General features: G+C 32.8%; 1 long non-coding RNA gene across 1 annotated transcript in view; it reads right to left on the minus strand.

Moving 5' to 3' along the window:
* LOC112861611 (uncharacterized) overlaps positions 1-11245 on the minus strand; it is a 52125-nt gene that overhangs the window by 18089 nt on the left and 22791 nt on the right. Inside the window, exon 4 of the long non-coding RNA XR_015253416.1 lies at positions 4208-7608. This is a non-coding gene — a long non-coding RNA (uncharacterized LOC112861611). The remainder of the gene's footprint in view (positions 1-4207; positions 7609-11245) is intronic.

The raw sequence follows: 11245 nt of genomic DNA on the forward strand, positions 1-11245 counted from the left end.
CAAGAGTCACATAATCTACCGACTGAGCCAGCCAGGTGCCCCAAGCAGGAAAATTCTTAATTTTTAGATCTGAAAGTCAGTTTCATTGCTGTTAAGTATCTGTAACTATAAAATAAACTGATTTGTTTTTCTTTACATAGTTTATTAATACAGTTTCAAAATTAAAATAGATTTATCACTTTTATACTTACCTTTTGAAGTTTTGAAGAGTGGAGAAATGACAGCAAAAGCACTCAATGAATTCAAGATGTGATTTTTGAATTCCTTTCAACCCTCCTTTGAGAACACAGAGATTGCTCCCCTACAGCTGATTTTTAAATTATCTGATTTTTGAAGTTACCTGTTCAGTTCTTCCCTGATAGTTAATTTTTATCACTTCTAAATTTCCTGAACCCAGCAAAATTTCCAAAAGGGTTATGATTATGTGGTGGTGCTTCAAATATTTGTTTTTATTTTTTAAGGATTTTTCTCTTTTCAAAATCAAACTTTCCCCAAGTCACAAAAATCATAAAGCTTACTTATAATCATGAAAATAAGATCCACCTTCCTCATCTTAATAAGATTTGTCTCATGCCTGTAGTAAACCAGTGATTAACAGTTCAGCAAATGTATTCTTCTAAGGAGTCTGTTCATACTGTCTGACATTTATCATGAACAATTTTCTAGCTGATCAAATATTCATTACATTGTTTTAAGTAGTTGCACAGTATTCCACTCAGCATGTTATTTAATTAGCCTTTTAATATTGGACACTTTAAAAACTCTTACAAATTTTTATTATTATAAGCAACACCATAATAAACACATGCATTACTTAAGAGTGTATTTATTAATTCCTTTTACAATATTGAAAAATTAAAATGATGACTTATTCCTTTAAATGTGTTAAAATCCTAAAAATATATATGGATGGTTCATACTCATTTATATATGAGATATAGAAAGAGAGAGGGAAGGAGGAAATGGAAGTAGAGAAAGAGGGCCAGAAGGAAGGAGGGAGGGAGAAGAGATTTTCATGTAACTGAGGAAAAAAATCAACTATATCAACGTCAGCACAAAATTAGTATTTAAACTTTGGGACCTGATATTTAGGTTGATGTTATCAAGTTCTGGGTGTTTTAGTCCACTTGCTTTTCTTCATTTTTTTTATAAAATTTTAAATGTTTATTCATATGGCTAATGCATTTAAAAGGTTAATATGTATTAATAAATGAGGCACAATTAATGATGAAGTATTATATCCCTCAGGTGTGTTAAGTTAGGGAAAAAAAGGCTAAGAACTAGAGATATAAATCATTCATACCACAAGATAGAGGGATAATACCACATGGTTAAAGTCAGGAAACATTTACCACACACAAGAGGTCTGGCTCATTTTTAACCACGTACAGGGCGGGATTAGCTGGGAGAGAACTGGGGTGGTGAAATAGCATAAATAAAAGCAAACAGAAAAACGGATGGGTCAAGACTAGTTCACCTAAAGAAGAGTTGGGGCAATATCATGATGCAAAAGCTAACAAGTTTGAATTTTACCTTATAAACAAAAGCAGTGTTTTAGGAAGATTAAGTTAGTGGGATAGATACCATAGTGAATGAAACAATTCCAGGCAAAGAATGTTTCAGCTAAGATGCTACAGAACAGGTGATAAATCATTAAATACTTAATTATGACATCAATTCCAGAATGGAGGCATCAAATGGCGGTGATTTGTTTGGGTAAATGACAAACATGAGTAAGTTTAGTGTCTCCTGGAGCTGTTAGCTTTGACAAGCTAAACTGATCAAGTGGAAAACAAATTCAGAGCCATCAAAGCACAATTTGTAAAAATCTGATCATCACACATGTACCTATTAACCAACTATTTAAACATTTTGTTTAAAATGTTTAAACAATAGTGTCTGATGGAGGTTGTAATCTTGAGTCAGATTTATAAAAATACTGTTCTACCTACAAAGGTCAAATAGGCTGAGACGCATACTGCTGTCAAAGTTCTCTGAAGGAAGTATGAAAAATTAAATCTGTAGAACAAGCTAAAAGCTGAAAACAGCCATAAGATCTAGCCCTTACAGACTCTTCGATCCCATGAATTATGAGTCCCCTTCTTGTGTATTTAATCGTAGCCAACCAGATCTCCTTGCTGTTTCTTGTACACACCAAAAGTGGTTCAGCCTGAAGATCTTTGAAGTTGTTATTTCACCTGCCCGAAAGGCTCTTTTCCCAGATACCTAATAATTTGCTCATCATTTTAAAAATCTTTGTCTAAATAATCATTTGTCAAGCATTTTCTCTCTACAGTATTTAAAAACTTCTCTCTCCTGTCTTCCAAACACCTTTATTCCATCCTTTCCACCTCCTTTGCATTATTTTTCTTCAAAGTACTACCATCTGACACACCACATATAGTACCTATCAATTTTTTCGTCTAGTTTATTACTCACATCTCACTTCCAAGATCATACACTCTATGAGGGCAGAAATTTGTTTGTTTTGTTCTAGATCCTCAGCATTTGAGTAGAATAAATTTGTACCTCTCTTTATAAATGTTTCAAATCTATTTTTATTTTATTATTATTTTTAATTTTTTAATGTTTTATTTATTTTTGAGACAGAGACAGAGAGCATGAGCAGGGGAGGGGCAGAGAGAGAGGGAGACACAGAATCTGAAGCAGGCTCCAGGCTCTGAGCGGTCAGCACAGAGCCTGATGAGGGGCTTGAACTCACAAACTGCGAGATCATGACCTGAGGTGAAGTCAGACGCTTAACCGACTGAACCACCCAGGCACCCCTCAAATCTATTTTTTTTTTTAATTTTTTTTTTTTCAACGTTTATTTATTTTTGGGACAGAGAGAGACAGAGCATGAACGGGGGAGGGGCAGAGAGAGAGGGAGACACAGAACCGGAAACAGGCTCCAGGCTCTGAGCCATCAGCCCAGAGCCCGACGCGGGGCTCGAACTCACGGACCGTGAGAGCGTGACCTGGCTGAAGTCGGACACTTAACCGACTGCGCCACCCAGGCGTCCCTCAAATCTATTTTTAATGCTCCCTGTCAAACATCTGCATTTTCACACTGCCACAAAAGACATTCATGAGAATATAAACAAATTAACATAAAAGTCTGCATTGACCATGTTAAAATTTATAAATTCTCTTAAGAAATCATGTACTTATTCAACTTTCTTGACTTACACGGTAGGACAATAAATACCCTTCTTCATTGCTTGCTTCAGGCTAAAACAGCATTTTTAATATTGAGGACATGGAAACTTAAAAAAAATTCTGTGATTTACTATCATATGCATTAAGTCCAAAAAGAAATAGTTTTAGTGGTATAATAAAAACTTATATTCCTGAAATGGTATAATACAAGCATTCCCCAAAATTATAAAATAATGAGATGCGGAAATTAGCAAACTTTAGGGTGATTCAGAATGTCTATCACTTCCTAAAGATATTCCTTAATAGAATAATTCATGGTAGTAAGTGGTTAAATTATAAAACAAAGAGAATACCTTTGAATAACAAGTTAATCAAACTGAATAGCATTTTGTGTAAATAGGTAGCTAAAAATTTCTCAAACAAAATCTAATCCTATGGCATATGATAAATACAAACAATAATAACATTTTCCAGGCGGTTTACATTTCTTCAAAACACAAAAGTTCAATTGCAAGAATGTAATACCAGATTATTCAAAGTTCCACAGAATTAAGGGAGAACTGTAATCATCAGTATGCTAATTTCAGTATATTACTCATAAAGTTTTTACATGAATTCAATGTATTAGTAATCAAGAAATAGACCCAAATAGAAATTATAAATGTTGAATTTAATTTCAGTAAAATAAAGACAAAAAAAAAAAAAAAAGCAAGTAATTTGTCACCTCACACAGTAACTTTAACATTAGAGGTTTAAACTTAGTATTTATTTTGTCAATTATTTTTTTCTTCATATATAGCTTTCATATATAGCTTTAAAAAAAGACATCAGAAATTTGTGAGATATATTTATAAATAAATAAGGCAAGAATATATACTCTCACATTTCTGGTGTGAGTTAATTCTGCATTAAAGGGGCTCAAGCTATTAATAAGACAGAAATTATAAGAAATCCTTTGATAACAGATGAAAATAAAAAATTTTAGCTGGAAATGATGATGGTCTCATTTCTTCTTCTAGCTATGCAAATAGTATGTCTAAATACTTACTAGGACCAAATCTATCTGAAAAGTTTGGAACATTAATTTTTCTTTTTGTTAATACTCAATGAGAAACAACACTGAGAATAAAACTTTTTCGAAGAATAAGGGATAGTAATATCCACCTGTAAAAGGAAAAAAAATTGATTTAGAATGTCAATTTCTAAATTGATAAATCATTAACAGAGATCACAGTTTATGCAAGCATAATCTTGCTAATCCAATAGAGCTAACCTGGGCATATACCCATAATGACACTTAGTGGCTTAAAAACAACATGTAATTCTCTAACAACCAAAAGGATATATAATTGATTGAAGAAAATCTTCATTGTTGAGTACAGAATTAAGTCTAAGGCCAAATTTTCATATTTACTATCACATATCAATATGTGTGACCTTAAGAGATCTGCCTTTAAATACAGGATGTGAACTGAGTTATTCAACTATTACAATATTCCTCTTGCTACCTCCTGAATACTTGCCTGAGTCCTCTGAGTTAGCTCCAAACAAACTCAATCCATATTCCAAGTAACAGATTTAAGATGCTCAATATTGAAATTATTTGGCATCAACTTAAAAAGAAACCTGAATGAAAGAAGATGAGCATTTTTTTCCCCAAAGATGATGGAAAAAATGAAAACACACACCTGTATATACTTATTTTTTCTTTGTAAAAATAGTCAAATTAAGGTTAACATTAAAAGGTACAACTTTTATTTTACTATTTGCTTTCAATGTGTTCAAAATTGCACAAAGATAAAGTGTATTAACTCGTACAAATACAACTTCCAGTTCTGAATTACCTAAATGTGTGTGTTTCATTAGGTACTGACAGGCTACTTCCTCTTAAGAGACTGGAAAGAAGCTGAATGCTGTTATGATATATTTCATTATAACAGTTTTTCTATAGTTTCTCATTTTACCAATATTTTCATTTTCCTTTAATCTATTCTCAGGATTAAAACAAGTTTTCATTTAGCAATAATAGCCCCAAGTGTTCCTTCTTCACATCTGGAGGACCTAGATATAAAAATTCACCTAGTAAATGTAAAATCCAGGTTTTCTCTCTTTCATTTAGAAGGCAGATTAGACTAAACATAATATACTTAGAAAAACAAAAACAGGAAAAAAGGTATCTAATTCCTGAGTTATTCTGGAAAATAGTGGACAAACTTTGTAATTCATTTAATAAATATTTCTAAGAATCTAGATGTTAAATCTTGGAGTACTTTCAGTGGAATCAAAAGTTATATTTGTTAGTCTTTCATAAAATAGTTGAAATGAAATAAAGGAAAAGAGGTGAACAGCTTGATGAATGATTTTTCAAAGCACCAAGTCAATAGTGCTTAATTGTACTTAATGTAAAAGCTGGCATTTAATTCTAGCTACCGTATATATGGTATACTGCTTCCTAATTTGGGGAAAAAAATTTTTGCTGGGGAAAAATTGTTTTTAAAAATGAGAGCTTTGCCTTACATATTTTCTTTACCTTCACATTAGACTTTAAAAAGAAGATCCTTGATTACAATTCCTTAAATTACATCTGAAGTACTTTTAGGGTTTCTAAAAGACAATAATAATTGGAAATGATTTGTTAAGAAGTGCTTTTATTTTGTAGATTTCCTGTTTGGCTGCAATTGAAAAGGGTAAGCTATTCCTTGTAGAAAAGAAGACCAAAAGTGTGATATGCTACACAAAAACACCTGTCTTGTCCTGAACATTAATTTTTAATGACTTAATAAAACAATAAATAAGAAACAGAAGGTAAAGAAAACATTTTTCTTTAAATCTTAAATTAAAAATTTAACTGTTACATCTATAAAATTAGTAACTATAATAATAATTTTTACTTTTACTGTGAAGTTAAATATTGACTATAAAAAAGCAAACAAAGTCACATTTTCAACTTGTCAAAAATCTTCAGCTAAGGATTTAATAGAAACAAGATAAAACAATGATAGTGTAAAGTCAGAAGGCATAGGATTAAGATTCTAATCTGTCATGTGGGGCAAATTACCTAATTTGAATTTGTTTCCTGAGCCACCCAAAAAATAGGCTGGTCATCTGTAAGGCCTTTCCTACCTTTGAGTTTATGATTAAGAGCATTTTGAGACCCAGGATTTCAGGGATTTAATTCACACGTTTTGAAATTTCCCCCTTCTAACGAAATATTTAGAAACATTACTAAAAATTGTCTTGTAAGTTCTGTTCAGAATGTATATTTTATAATGCACACTTATCTGTGAAATAAGCAAATATTTTTAAACTTCATTTTACTGGAGAAACAAAGGAAAAATGAGTATTTAAAAATTTCAGTATTTACAATGAATATAAATATGCATTAAAGTAAATTTGGTTCTGTATAAGCTCTTTCAATAAACTCTTGATGGCATTCAACACTATTATTAAATTGCACTTACATTATTTTTTTTACAGATTTTAAGTAATCTCTACACGCAATGTGGTACTTGAACTTACAATTCCGAGAGCAAGCGTTACACACTCTACTGACTGAGCCAGCCAGGCACCCCACAACCATGTTACTACAAATACATCTTAAAAGTTACTACTTACTTTTATAGAATCATACTAAAGATAAGATTCTCAATAATATTGAAAATACATTATCAATAAAACTGAAGATATATCAATGATGTTAATACATATTAAGACATATTAAAATATAAAACATATTAGACTGTAGAACATGGCCAGCCTTACTTCAGCAGCACAGTTAATACTGGAGATAATTTTAGAATCTTAACGCCAATATTTACGTGCTGCTAAGGCACTGCTGACATCACTATCATAAGAGCTATGAATAAAAAGAAATATATTTTCTTCAGAAGATCAGATCCTTGTATTTTTGAGGCAGCACAATATGGCCTGCACCTTTTCAAAATCCACAAACCATTATGTGCTGCTACTTTACTCCAAGGTTTTGTTTTTTAAACACACATTAGCACCTGAAGATACAAAAAATTTTTTTCTTTTAGAAGAGAATACATTAAGAAACCAATATTTAAAGATTATAACGGACAAAGTATACATAAATAGCTATTTCTTAGAAGCTTTTAAGTAGAATAGTAAAATTTATTTCTACATCAAATGTTTAAGGAAAGCCTACTACGTGCTAAGCATATTGCTATAGGTTAGGAACACAAAGATGTGTAATATGAGGAAAAGCTAAGCATTTCCTCCCCCTTTGTCAACTTAATAAGCCAATAAAGTTAAATATTTAATCAAATTTTTGAATGTATTAAATATATAAAAGTTTTTTTTCCTTTTATAAACACAAAGTGAATTCATAAAATTTGGTCTTTACCTTGGTAAAAGCAAAATTTACAGACAGCAGTTCATTCCTTGCGGTATGCCTTTCTAAAGACATCTTCCATCCAGTAGGTAAGACTTCATGTCAAAGGAAAAAAAAGAAATAACATATAAGAGCTCAGTTTCAATAAACTTAAACTAAGAAAATGCACATGTACTTTTAAAGGAAAAGATGATGTCACATGAAATATTTTAACGCTAAATAAAGTGAAAATATACAAAAGACTCAAGTGAATTTTCTAATTAATTTATCTTAAAAAAAATCCAAGTATTATCTTACCCTTAACATTTATCCCTTTTTTAGAATAGTTACTCTGTTAAAAGTTGGACATCACTTTACATAAGAATTAAAGATTATGAAGCCTTTGGAAGATGAATTAACTTTGTACCCAGAGATGAGAAATAAAATTGGAATCCTGTGGCTCTGGATCTTCCTTTATCCTATCGGCCTCCCCTCTTCACCAGGCATGGAAATACACTCCTGAACAGTTTCCACTTACTCAGATGTAGGAATGTAATAACCTCTTTCTCTAAAAGATACAAGGAAACTGCCACCACTCTAGTTTAAGCCTCGATAACCTTTTGCTCCAGTTTTCTCATCATTAAAATGGCTATGCTACAATGACTTGAGAAATACGTAATACATATTTGTATTTACCAACTACATTTGGAACAGTTCTTTAGGCTACCCTTTCCCACTTTCCAAACAAAAATGTAAACATGGTATTTTCAAATATACAAAATTTATGTACTTTTTTCATTTAACAAATATCTTAATACCTACTATGTGCAAGGCACTGTCCCAATTGTTACACTAGTGAGTATACAGACACAATTCCTTCTCAGAATTTAAAATCATTTAAGGGGCACCTGGGTGGCTCAGTCAGTTAAGCATCCGAGTTCGGCTCAGGTCATGATCTCACAGTTCGTGGGTTCAAGCCCCGCGTCGGGCTCTGTGCTGACAGATCAGAGCCTGGAGCCTGCTTCAGATTCTATGTCTCCCTCTCTCTGACCCTCCCCCGTTCATGCTCTGTCTCGCTCTGTCTCAAAAAGAATACTGAGCAGGCTCCACACTGTCAGTGCAGAGGCCTGATGTGGAGCTCAAACTCAGTAACTGTGAGATCATGACATGAGCAGAGATCAGGAGTCAGATGCTTAACCAACTAACCCACCCAGGTACCCTAATAAATCTTTTTTTTCTTTTAAAAACTTCACAGTAATAATGTCTTATTATTTTTAGAGTATTGCGGTTAAATACATGACATAAATTTTACCATTTTAAAGGGTACAGTCCTGTGGCATTAAGTCTACTTACACTGTTGTATAACTATCACTACCTTCCATCTCCATAACCTTTACATTTACACCAACTGACACTGGAGCCACTAAACAGTGCCCATGCTTCCATTCCCTCAGTCCCCGGACACCACTAGTCTACTTTGTCTTGATGAATTTGCCTATTTCAGGTACCTTATATAAATGGAATCATGTAACATTTATTTTTTGTGTGTCTGGCTTTTACATAGGGTTAACTTTTTCAAAGTTCATCCATGTTGCTGCATATTTTATACTATCTTTCCTTTTCACAGCTGAGTAGTATTCGATTGTATGTATATACATTTTGTCCATCTATGAACATTTAAGTTGTTTTGATCTGTTACTATGATTAATTGCTGCTATAAACATGGTATACAAATATCTGCTTGAGTCCTGCTTTCATTTCTTTTTGGTATAAACCCCAAAGCAGTATAACTGGATCATATGGTATTTAATTCTATTTTCATTTTTTTGAAAAACTGCCATACTTTCTTTCTTAGATAGTGGCTATACCATTTTACACTTCCATCAGCAAAGCAAAAGGATTCCAATTTCTCCCCATCCTTGCCAACACTTACTATTTTTTTCTTGTTAAAAAATAATAGCCATCCTTGGGGATGTGAGGTGGTATCTTGGTATAGTTTTGACTTTCATTTCCCTAATGATTAGTCATTTGAGCATGTCAGGCTTATTGACCATTTGTATATCTTCTTTAGTGAAATATGTATTCAAGTCCTTTACTCATTTTTTCACTGGGTTTTTATTTTGTTGTTGTGGTTGAGTTGTAAGAGTTTTTTATAGATTCTGGAGATTAGTCCTGTATCGGATATATGATTTGCAAATATTTTCTCCCATTCTGTAGGTTGCCTTTTCACTCTGCTGATAGTGTCCTGTGATACATAAAAAATCTTAAATTTTGATGGGAGTCAGATTTACCTTTTTGTTGTTGTTGCTGCCTGTGCTTTGGGTTTGCTATCCACGAAATCATGATCAAGACTGTCATGAAGTCGTCCCCCTATGTTTTCTTCTAAGAGTTTTATAGTTTTAGTTCTTACATTTAGGTCTTTGACCCATTTTAATTTTTATATATAGTATGAAGTATCAATTTCATTCTTTTATATGTTGATATTCAGTTTTCCCAAAATGATTTGTTGAAGACTGTCCTTTTTCCATTGAATAGTCTTTTTTTTTTTTTTTTTTTAACCGTAAGTTCTAAATGGGGATTAAACCTGGGTGGCTCAGTCAGTTAAGCATCTTCGCTTCAGCTCAGGTCGTGATCTCCTGGTTGGTGGGTTTGGGACCCGCCTCAGGCTCTGTGCTGACAGGTAGGGCCTGGAGCCTGCTTCATATTTGGTGTCTCCCTCTCTCTAGGTCTCAAGAAAAAAAGGAGGGGGTATATTTTAAACTAAAAATTTCTTTGAATCTATAGACTGTTCCCACTGTCACATAATAGAAATATTCAGAGGTTAATACATGCCATGAAAATATTTCTATTTTGTTTAGACATAACCATTAAGTACCAGCACATTGCTTTCAATTTTTCAAGTACTTAATTTTACTTTTAATCTGGCATCAACACAATATGTAATAATTACTGTCTTCAAGTATGCTTCAAATTCTGCATGTAAACCTCTAAGGAGCTGACTACATATAGCCCTTGGGTCACAGAATGACTATGCTTGGTCAGGACAATGGAATACTACACTTGTGGTATGAAATGTTGATACTACACCTGGAGAAATTTTGAAATTAGCCATGCTTTGGTATCTTTAAGAATAGGCCTAAATTCGCCTGGGTGGCGCAGTCGGTTAAGCGGCCGACTTCAGCCAGGTCACGATCTCGCGGTCCGTGAGTTCGAGCCCCGCGTCGGGCTGATGGCTCGGAGCCTGGAGCCTGTTTCCGATTCTGTGTCTCCCTCTCTCTCTGCCCCTCCCCCGTTCATGCTCTGTCTCTCTCTGTCCCAAAAATAAATAAAACGTTGAAAAAAAAAAAAAAAAAGAAAAAAAAAAAAAGAATAGGCCTAAATTATGGGGTCTAACTAAACTTCATGACAATTTCATTAAACATAATAATTTCTTACTATCCTATAAAGAAAGTGAAAGTTTTATGAAATGTCTAAATATATAAAATCCACAAACATTAAAAATGTTTTTAACTTGTTTTTTGGCTACAGATGCTTAAAAACAAAAAAAAATAACCAGATAAGATACCTTTAAACTTCAATGTTGAGAACAGGCAGGTAATGAAATAGTATTCAGATAAAATCCAAGAAGTCTGTTTTATAATCCATAAAAACCTAGCTTTTGAGTAAAGTATAAAACTGTAGTATGTCTATACTTGATTTTTTTTTTCTGATTAAGAAAGTAATGATTATTTAGAAATTGTGTGTGAGGTGGAC

This window comes from Puma concolor, chromosome A1 (assembly GCF_028749965.1).
Source record: "Puma concolor isolate L17-30 chromosome A1, mPumCon1.1.hap2, whole genome shotgun sequence".
NCBI classification, from domain to species: Eukaryota; Metazoa; Chordata; class Mammalia; order Carnivora; family Felidae; genus Puma; species Puma concolor.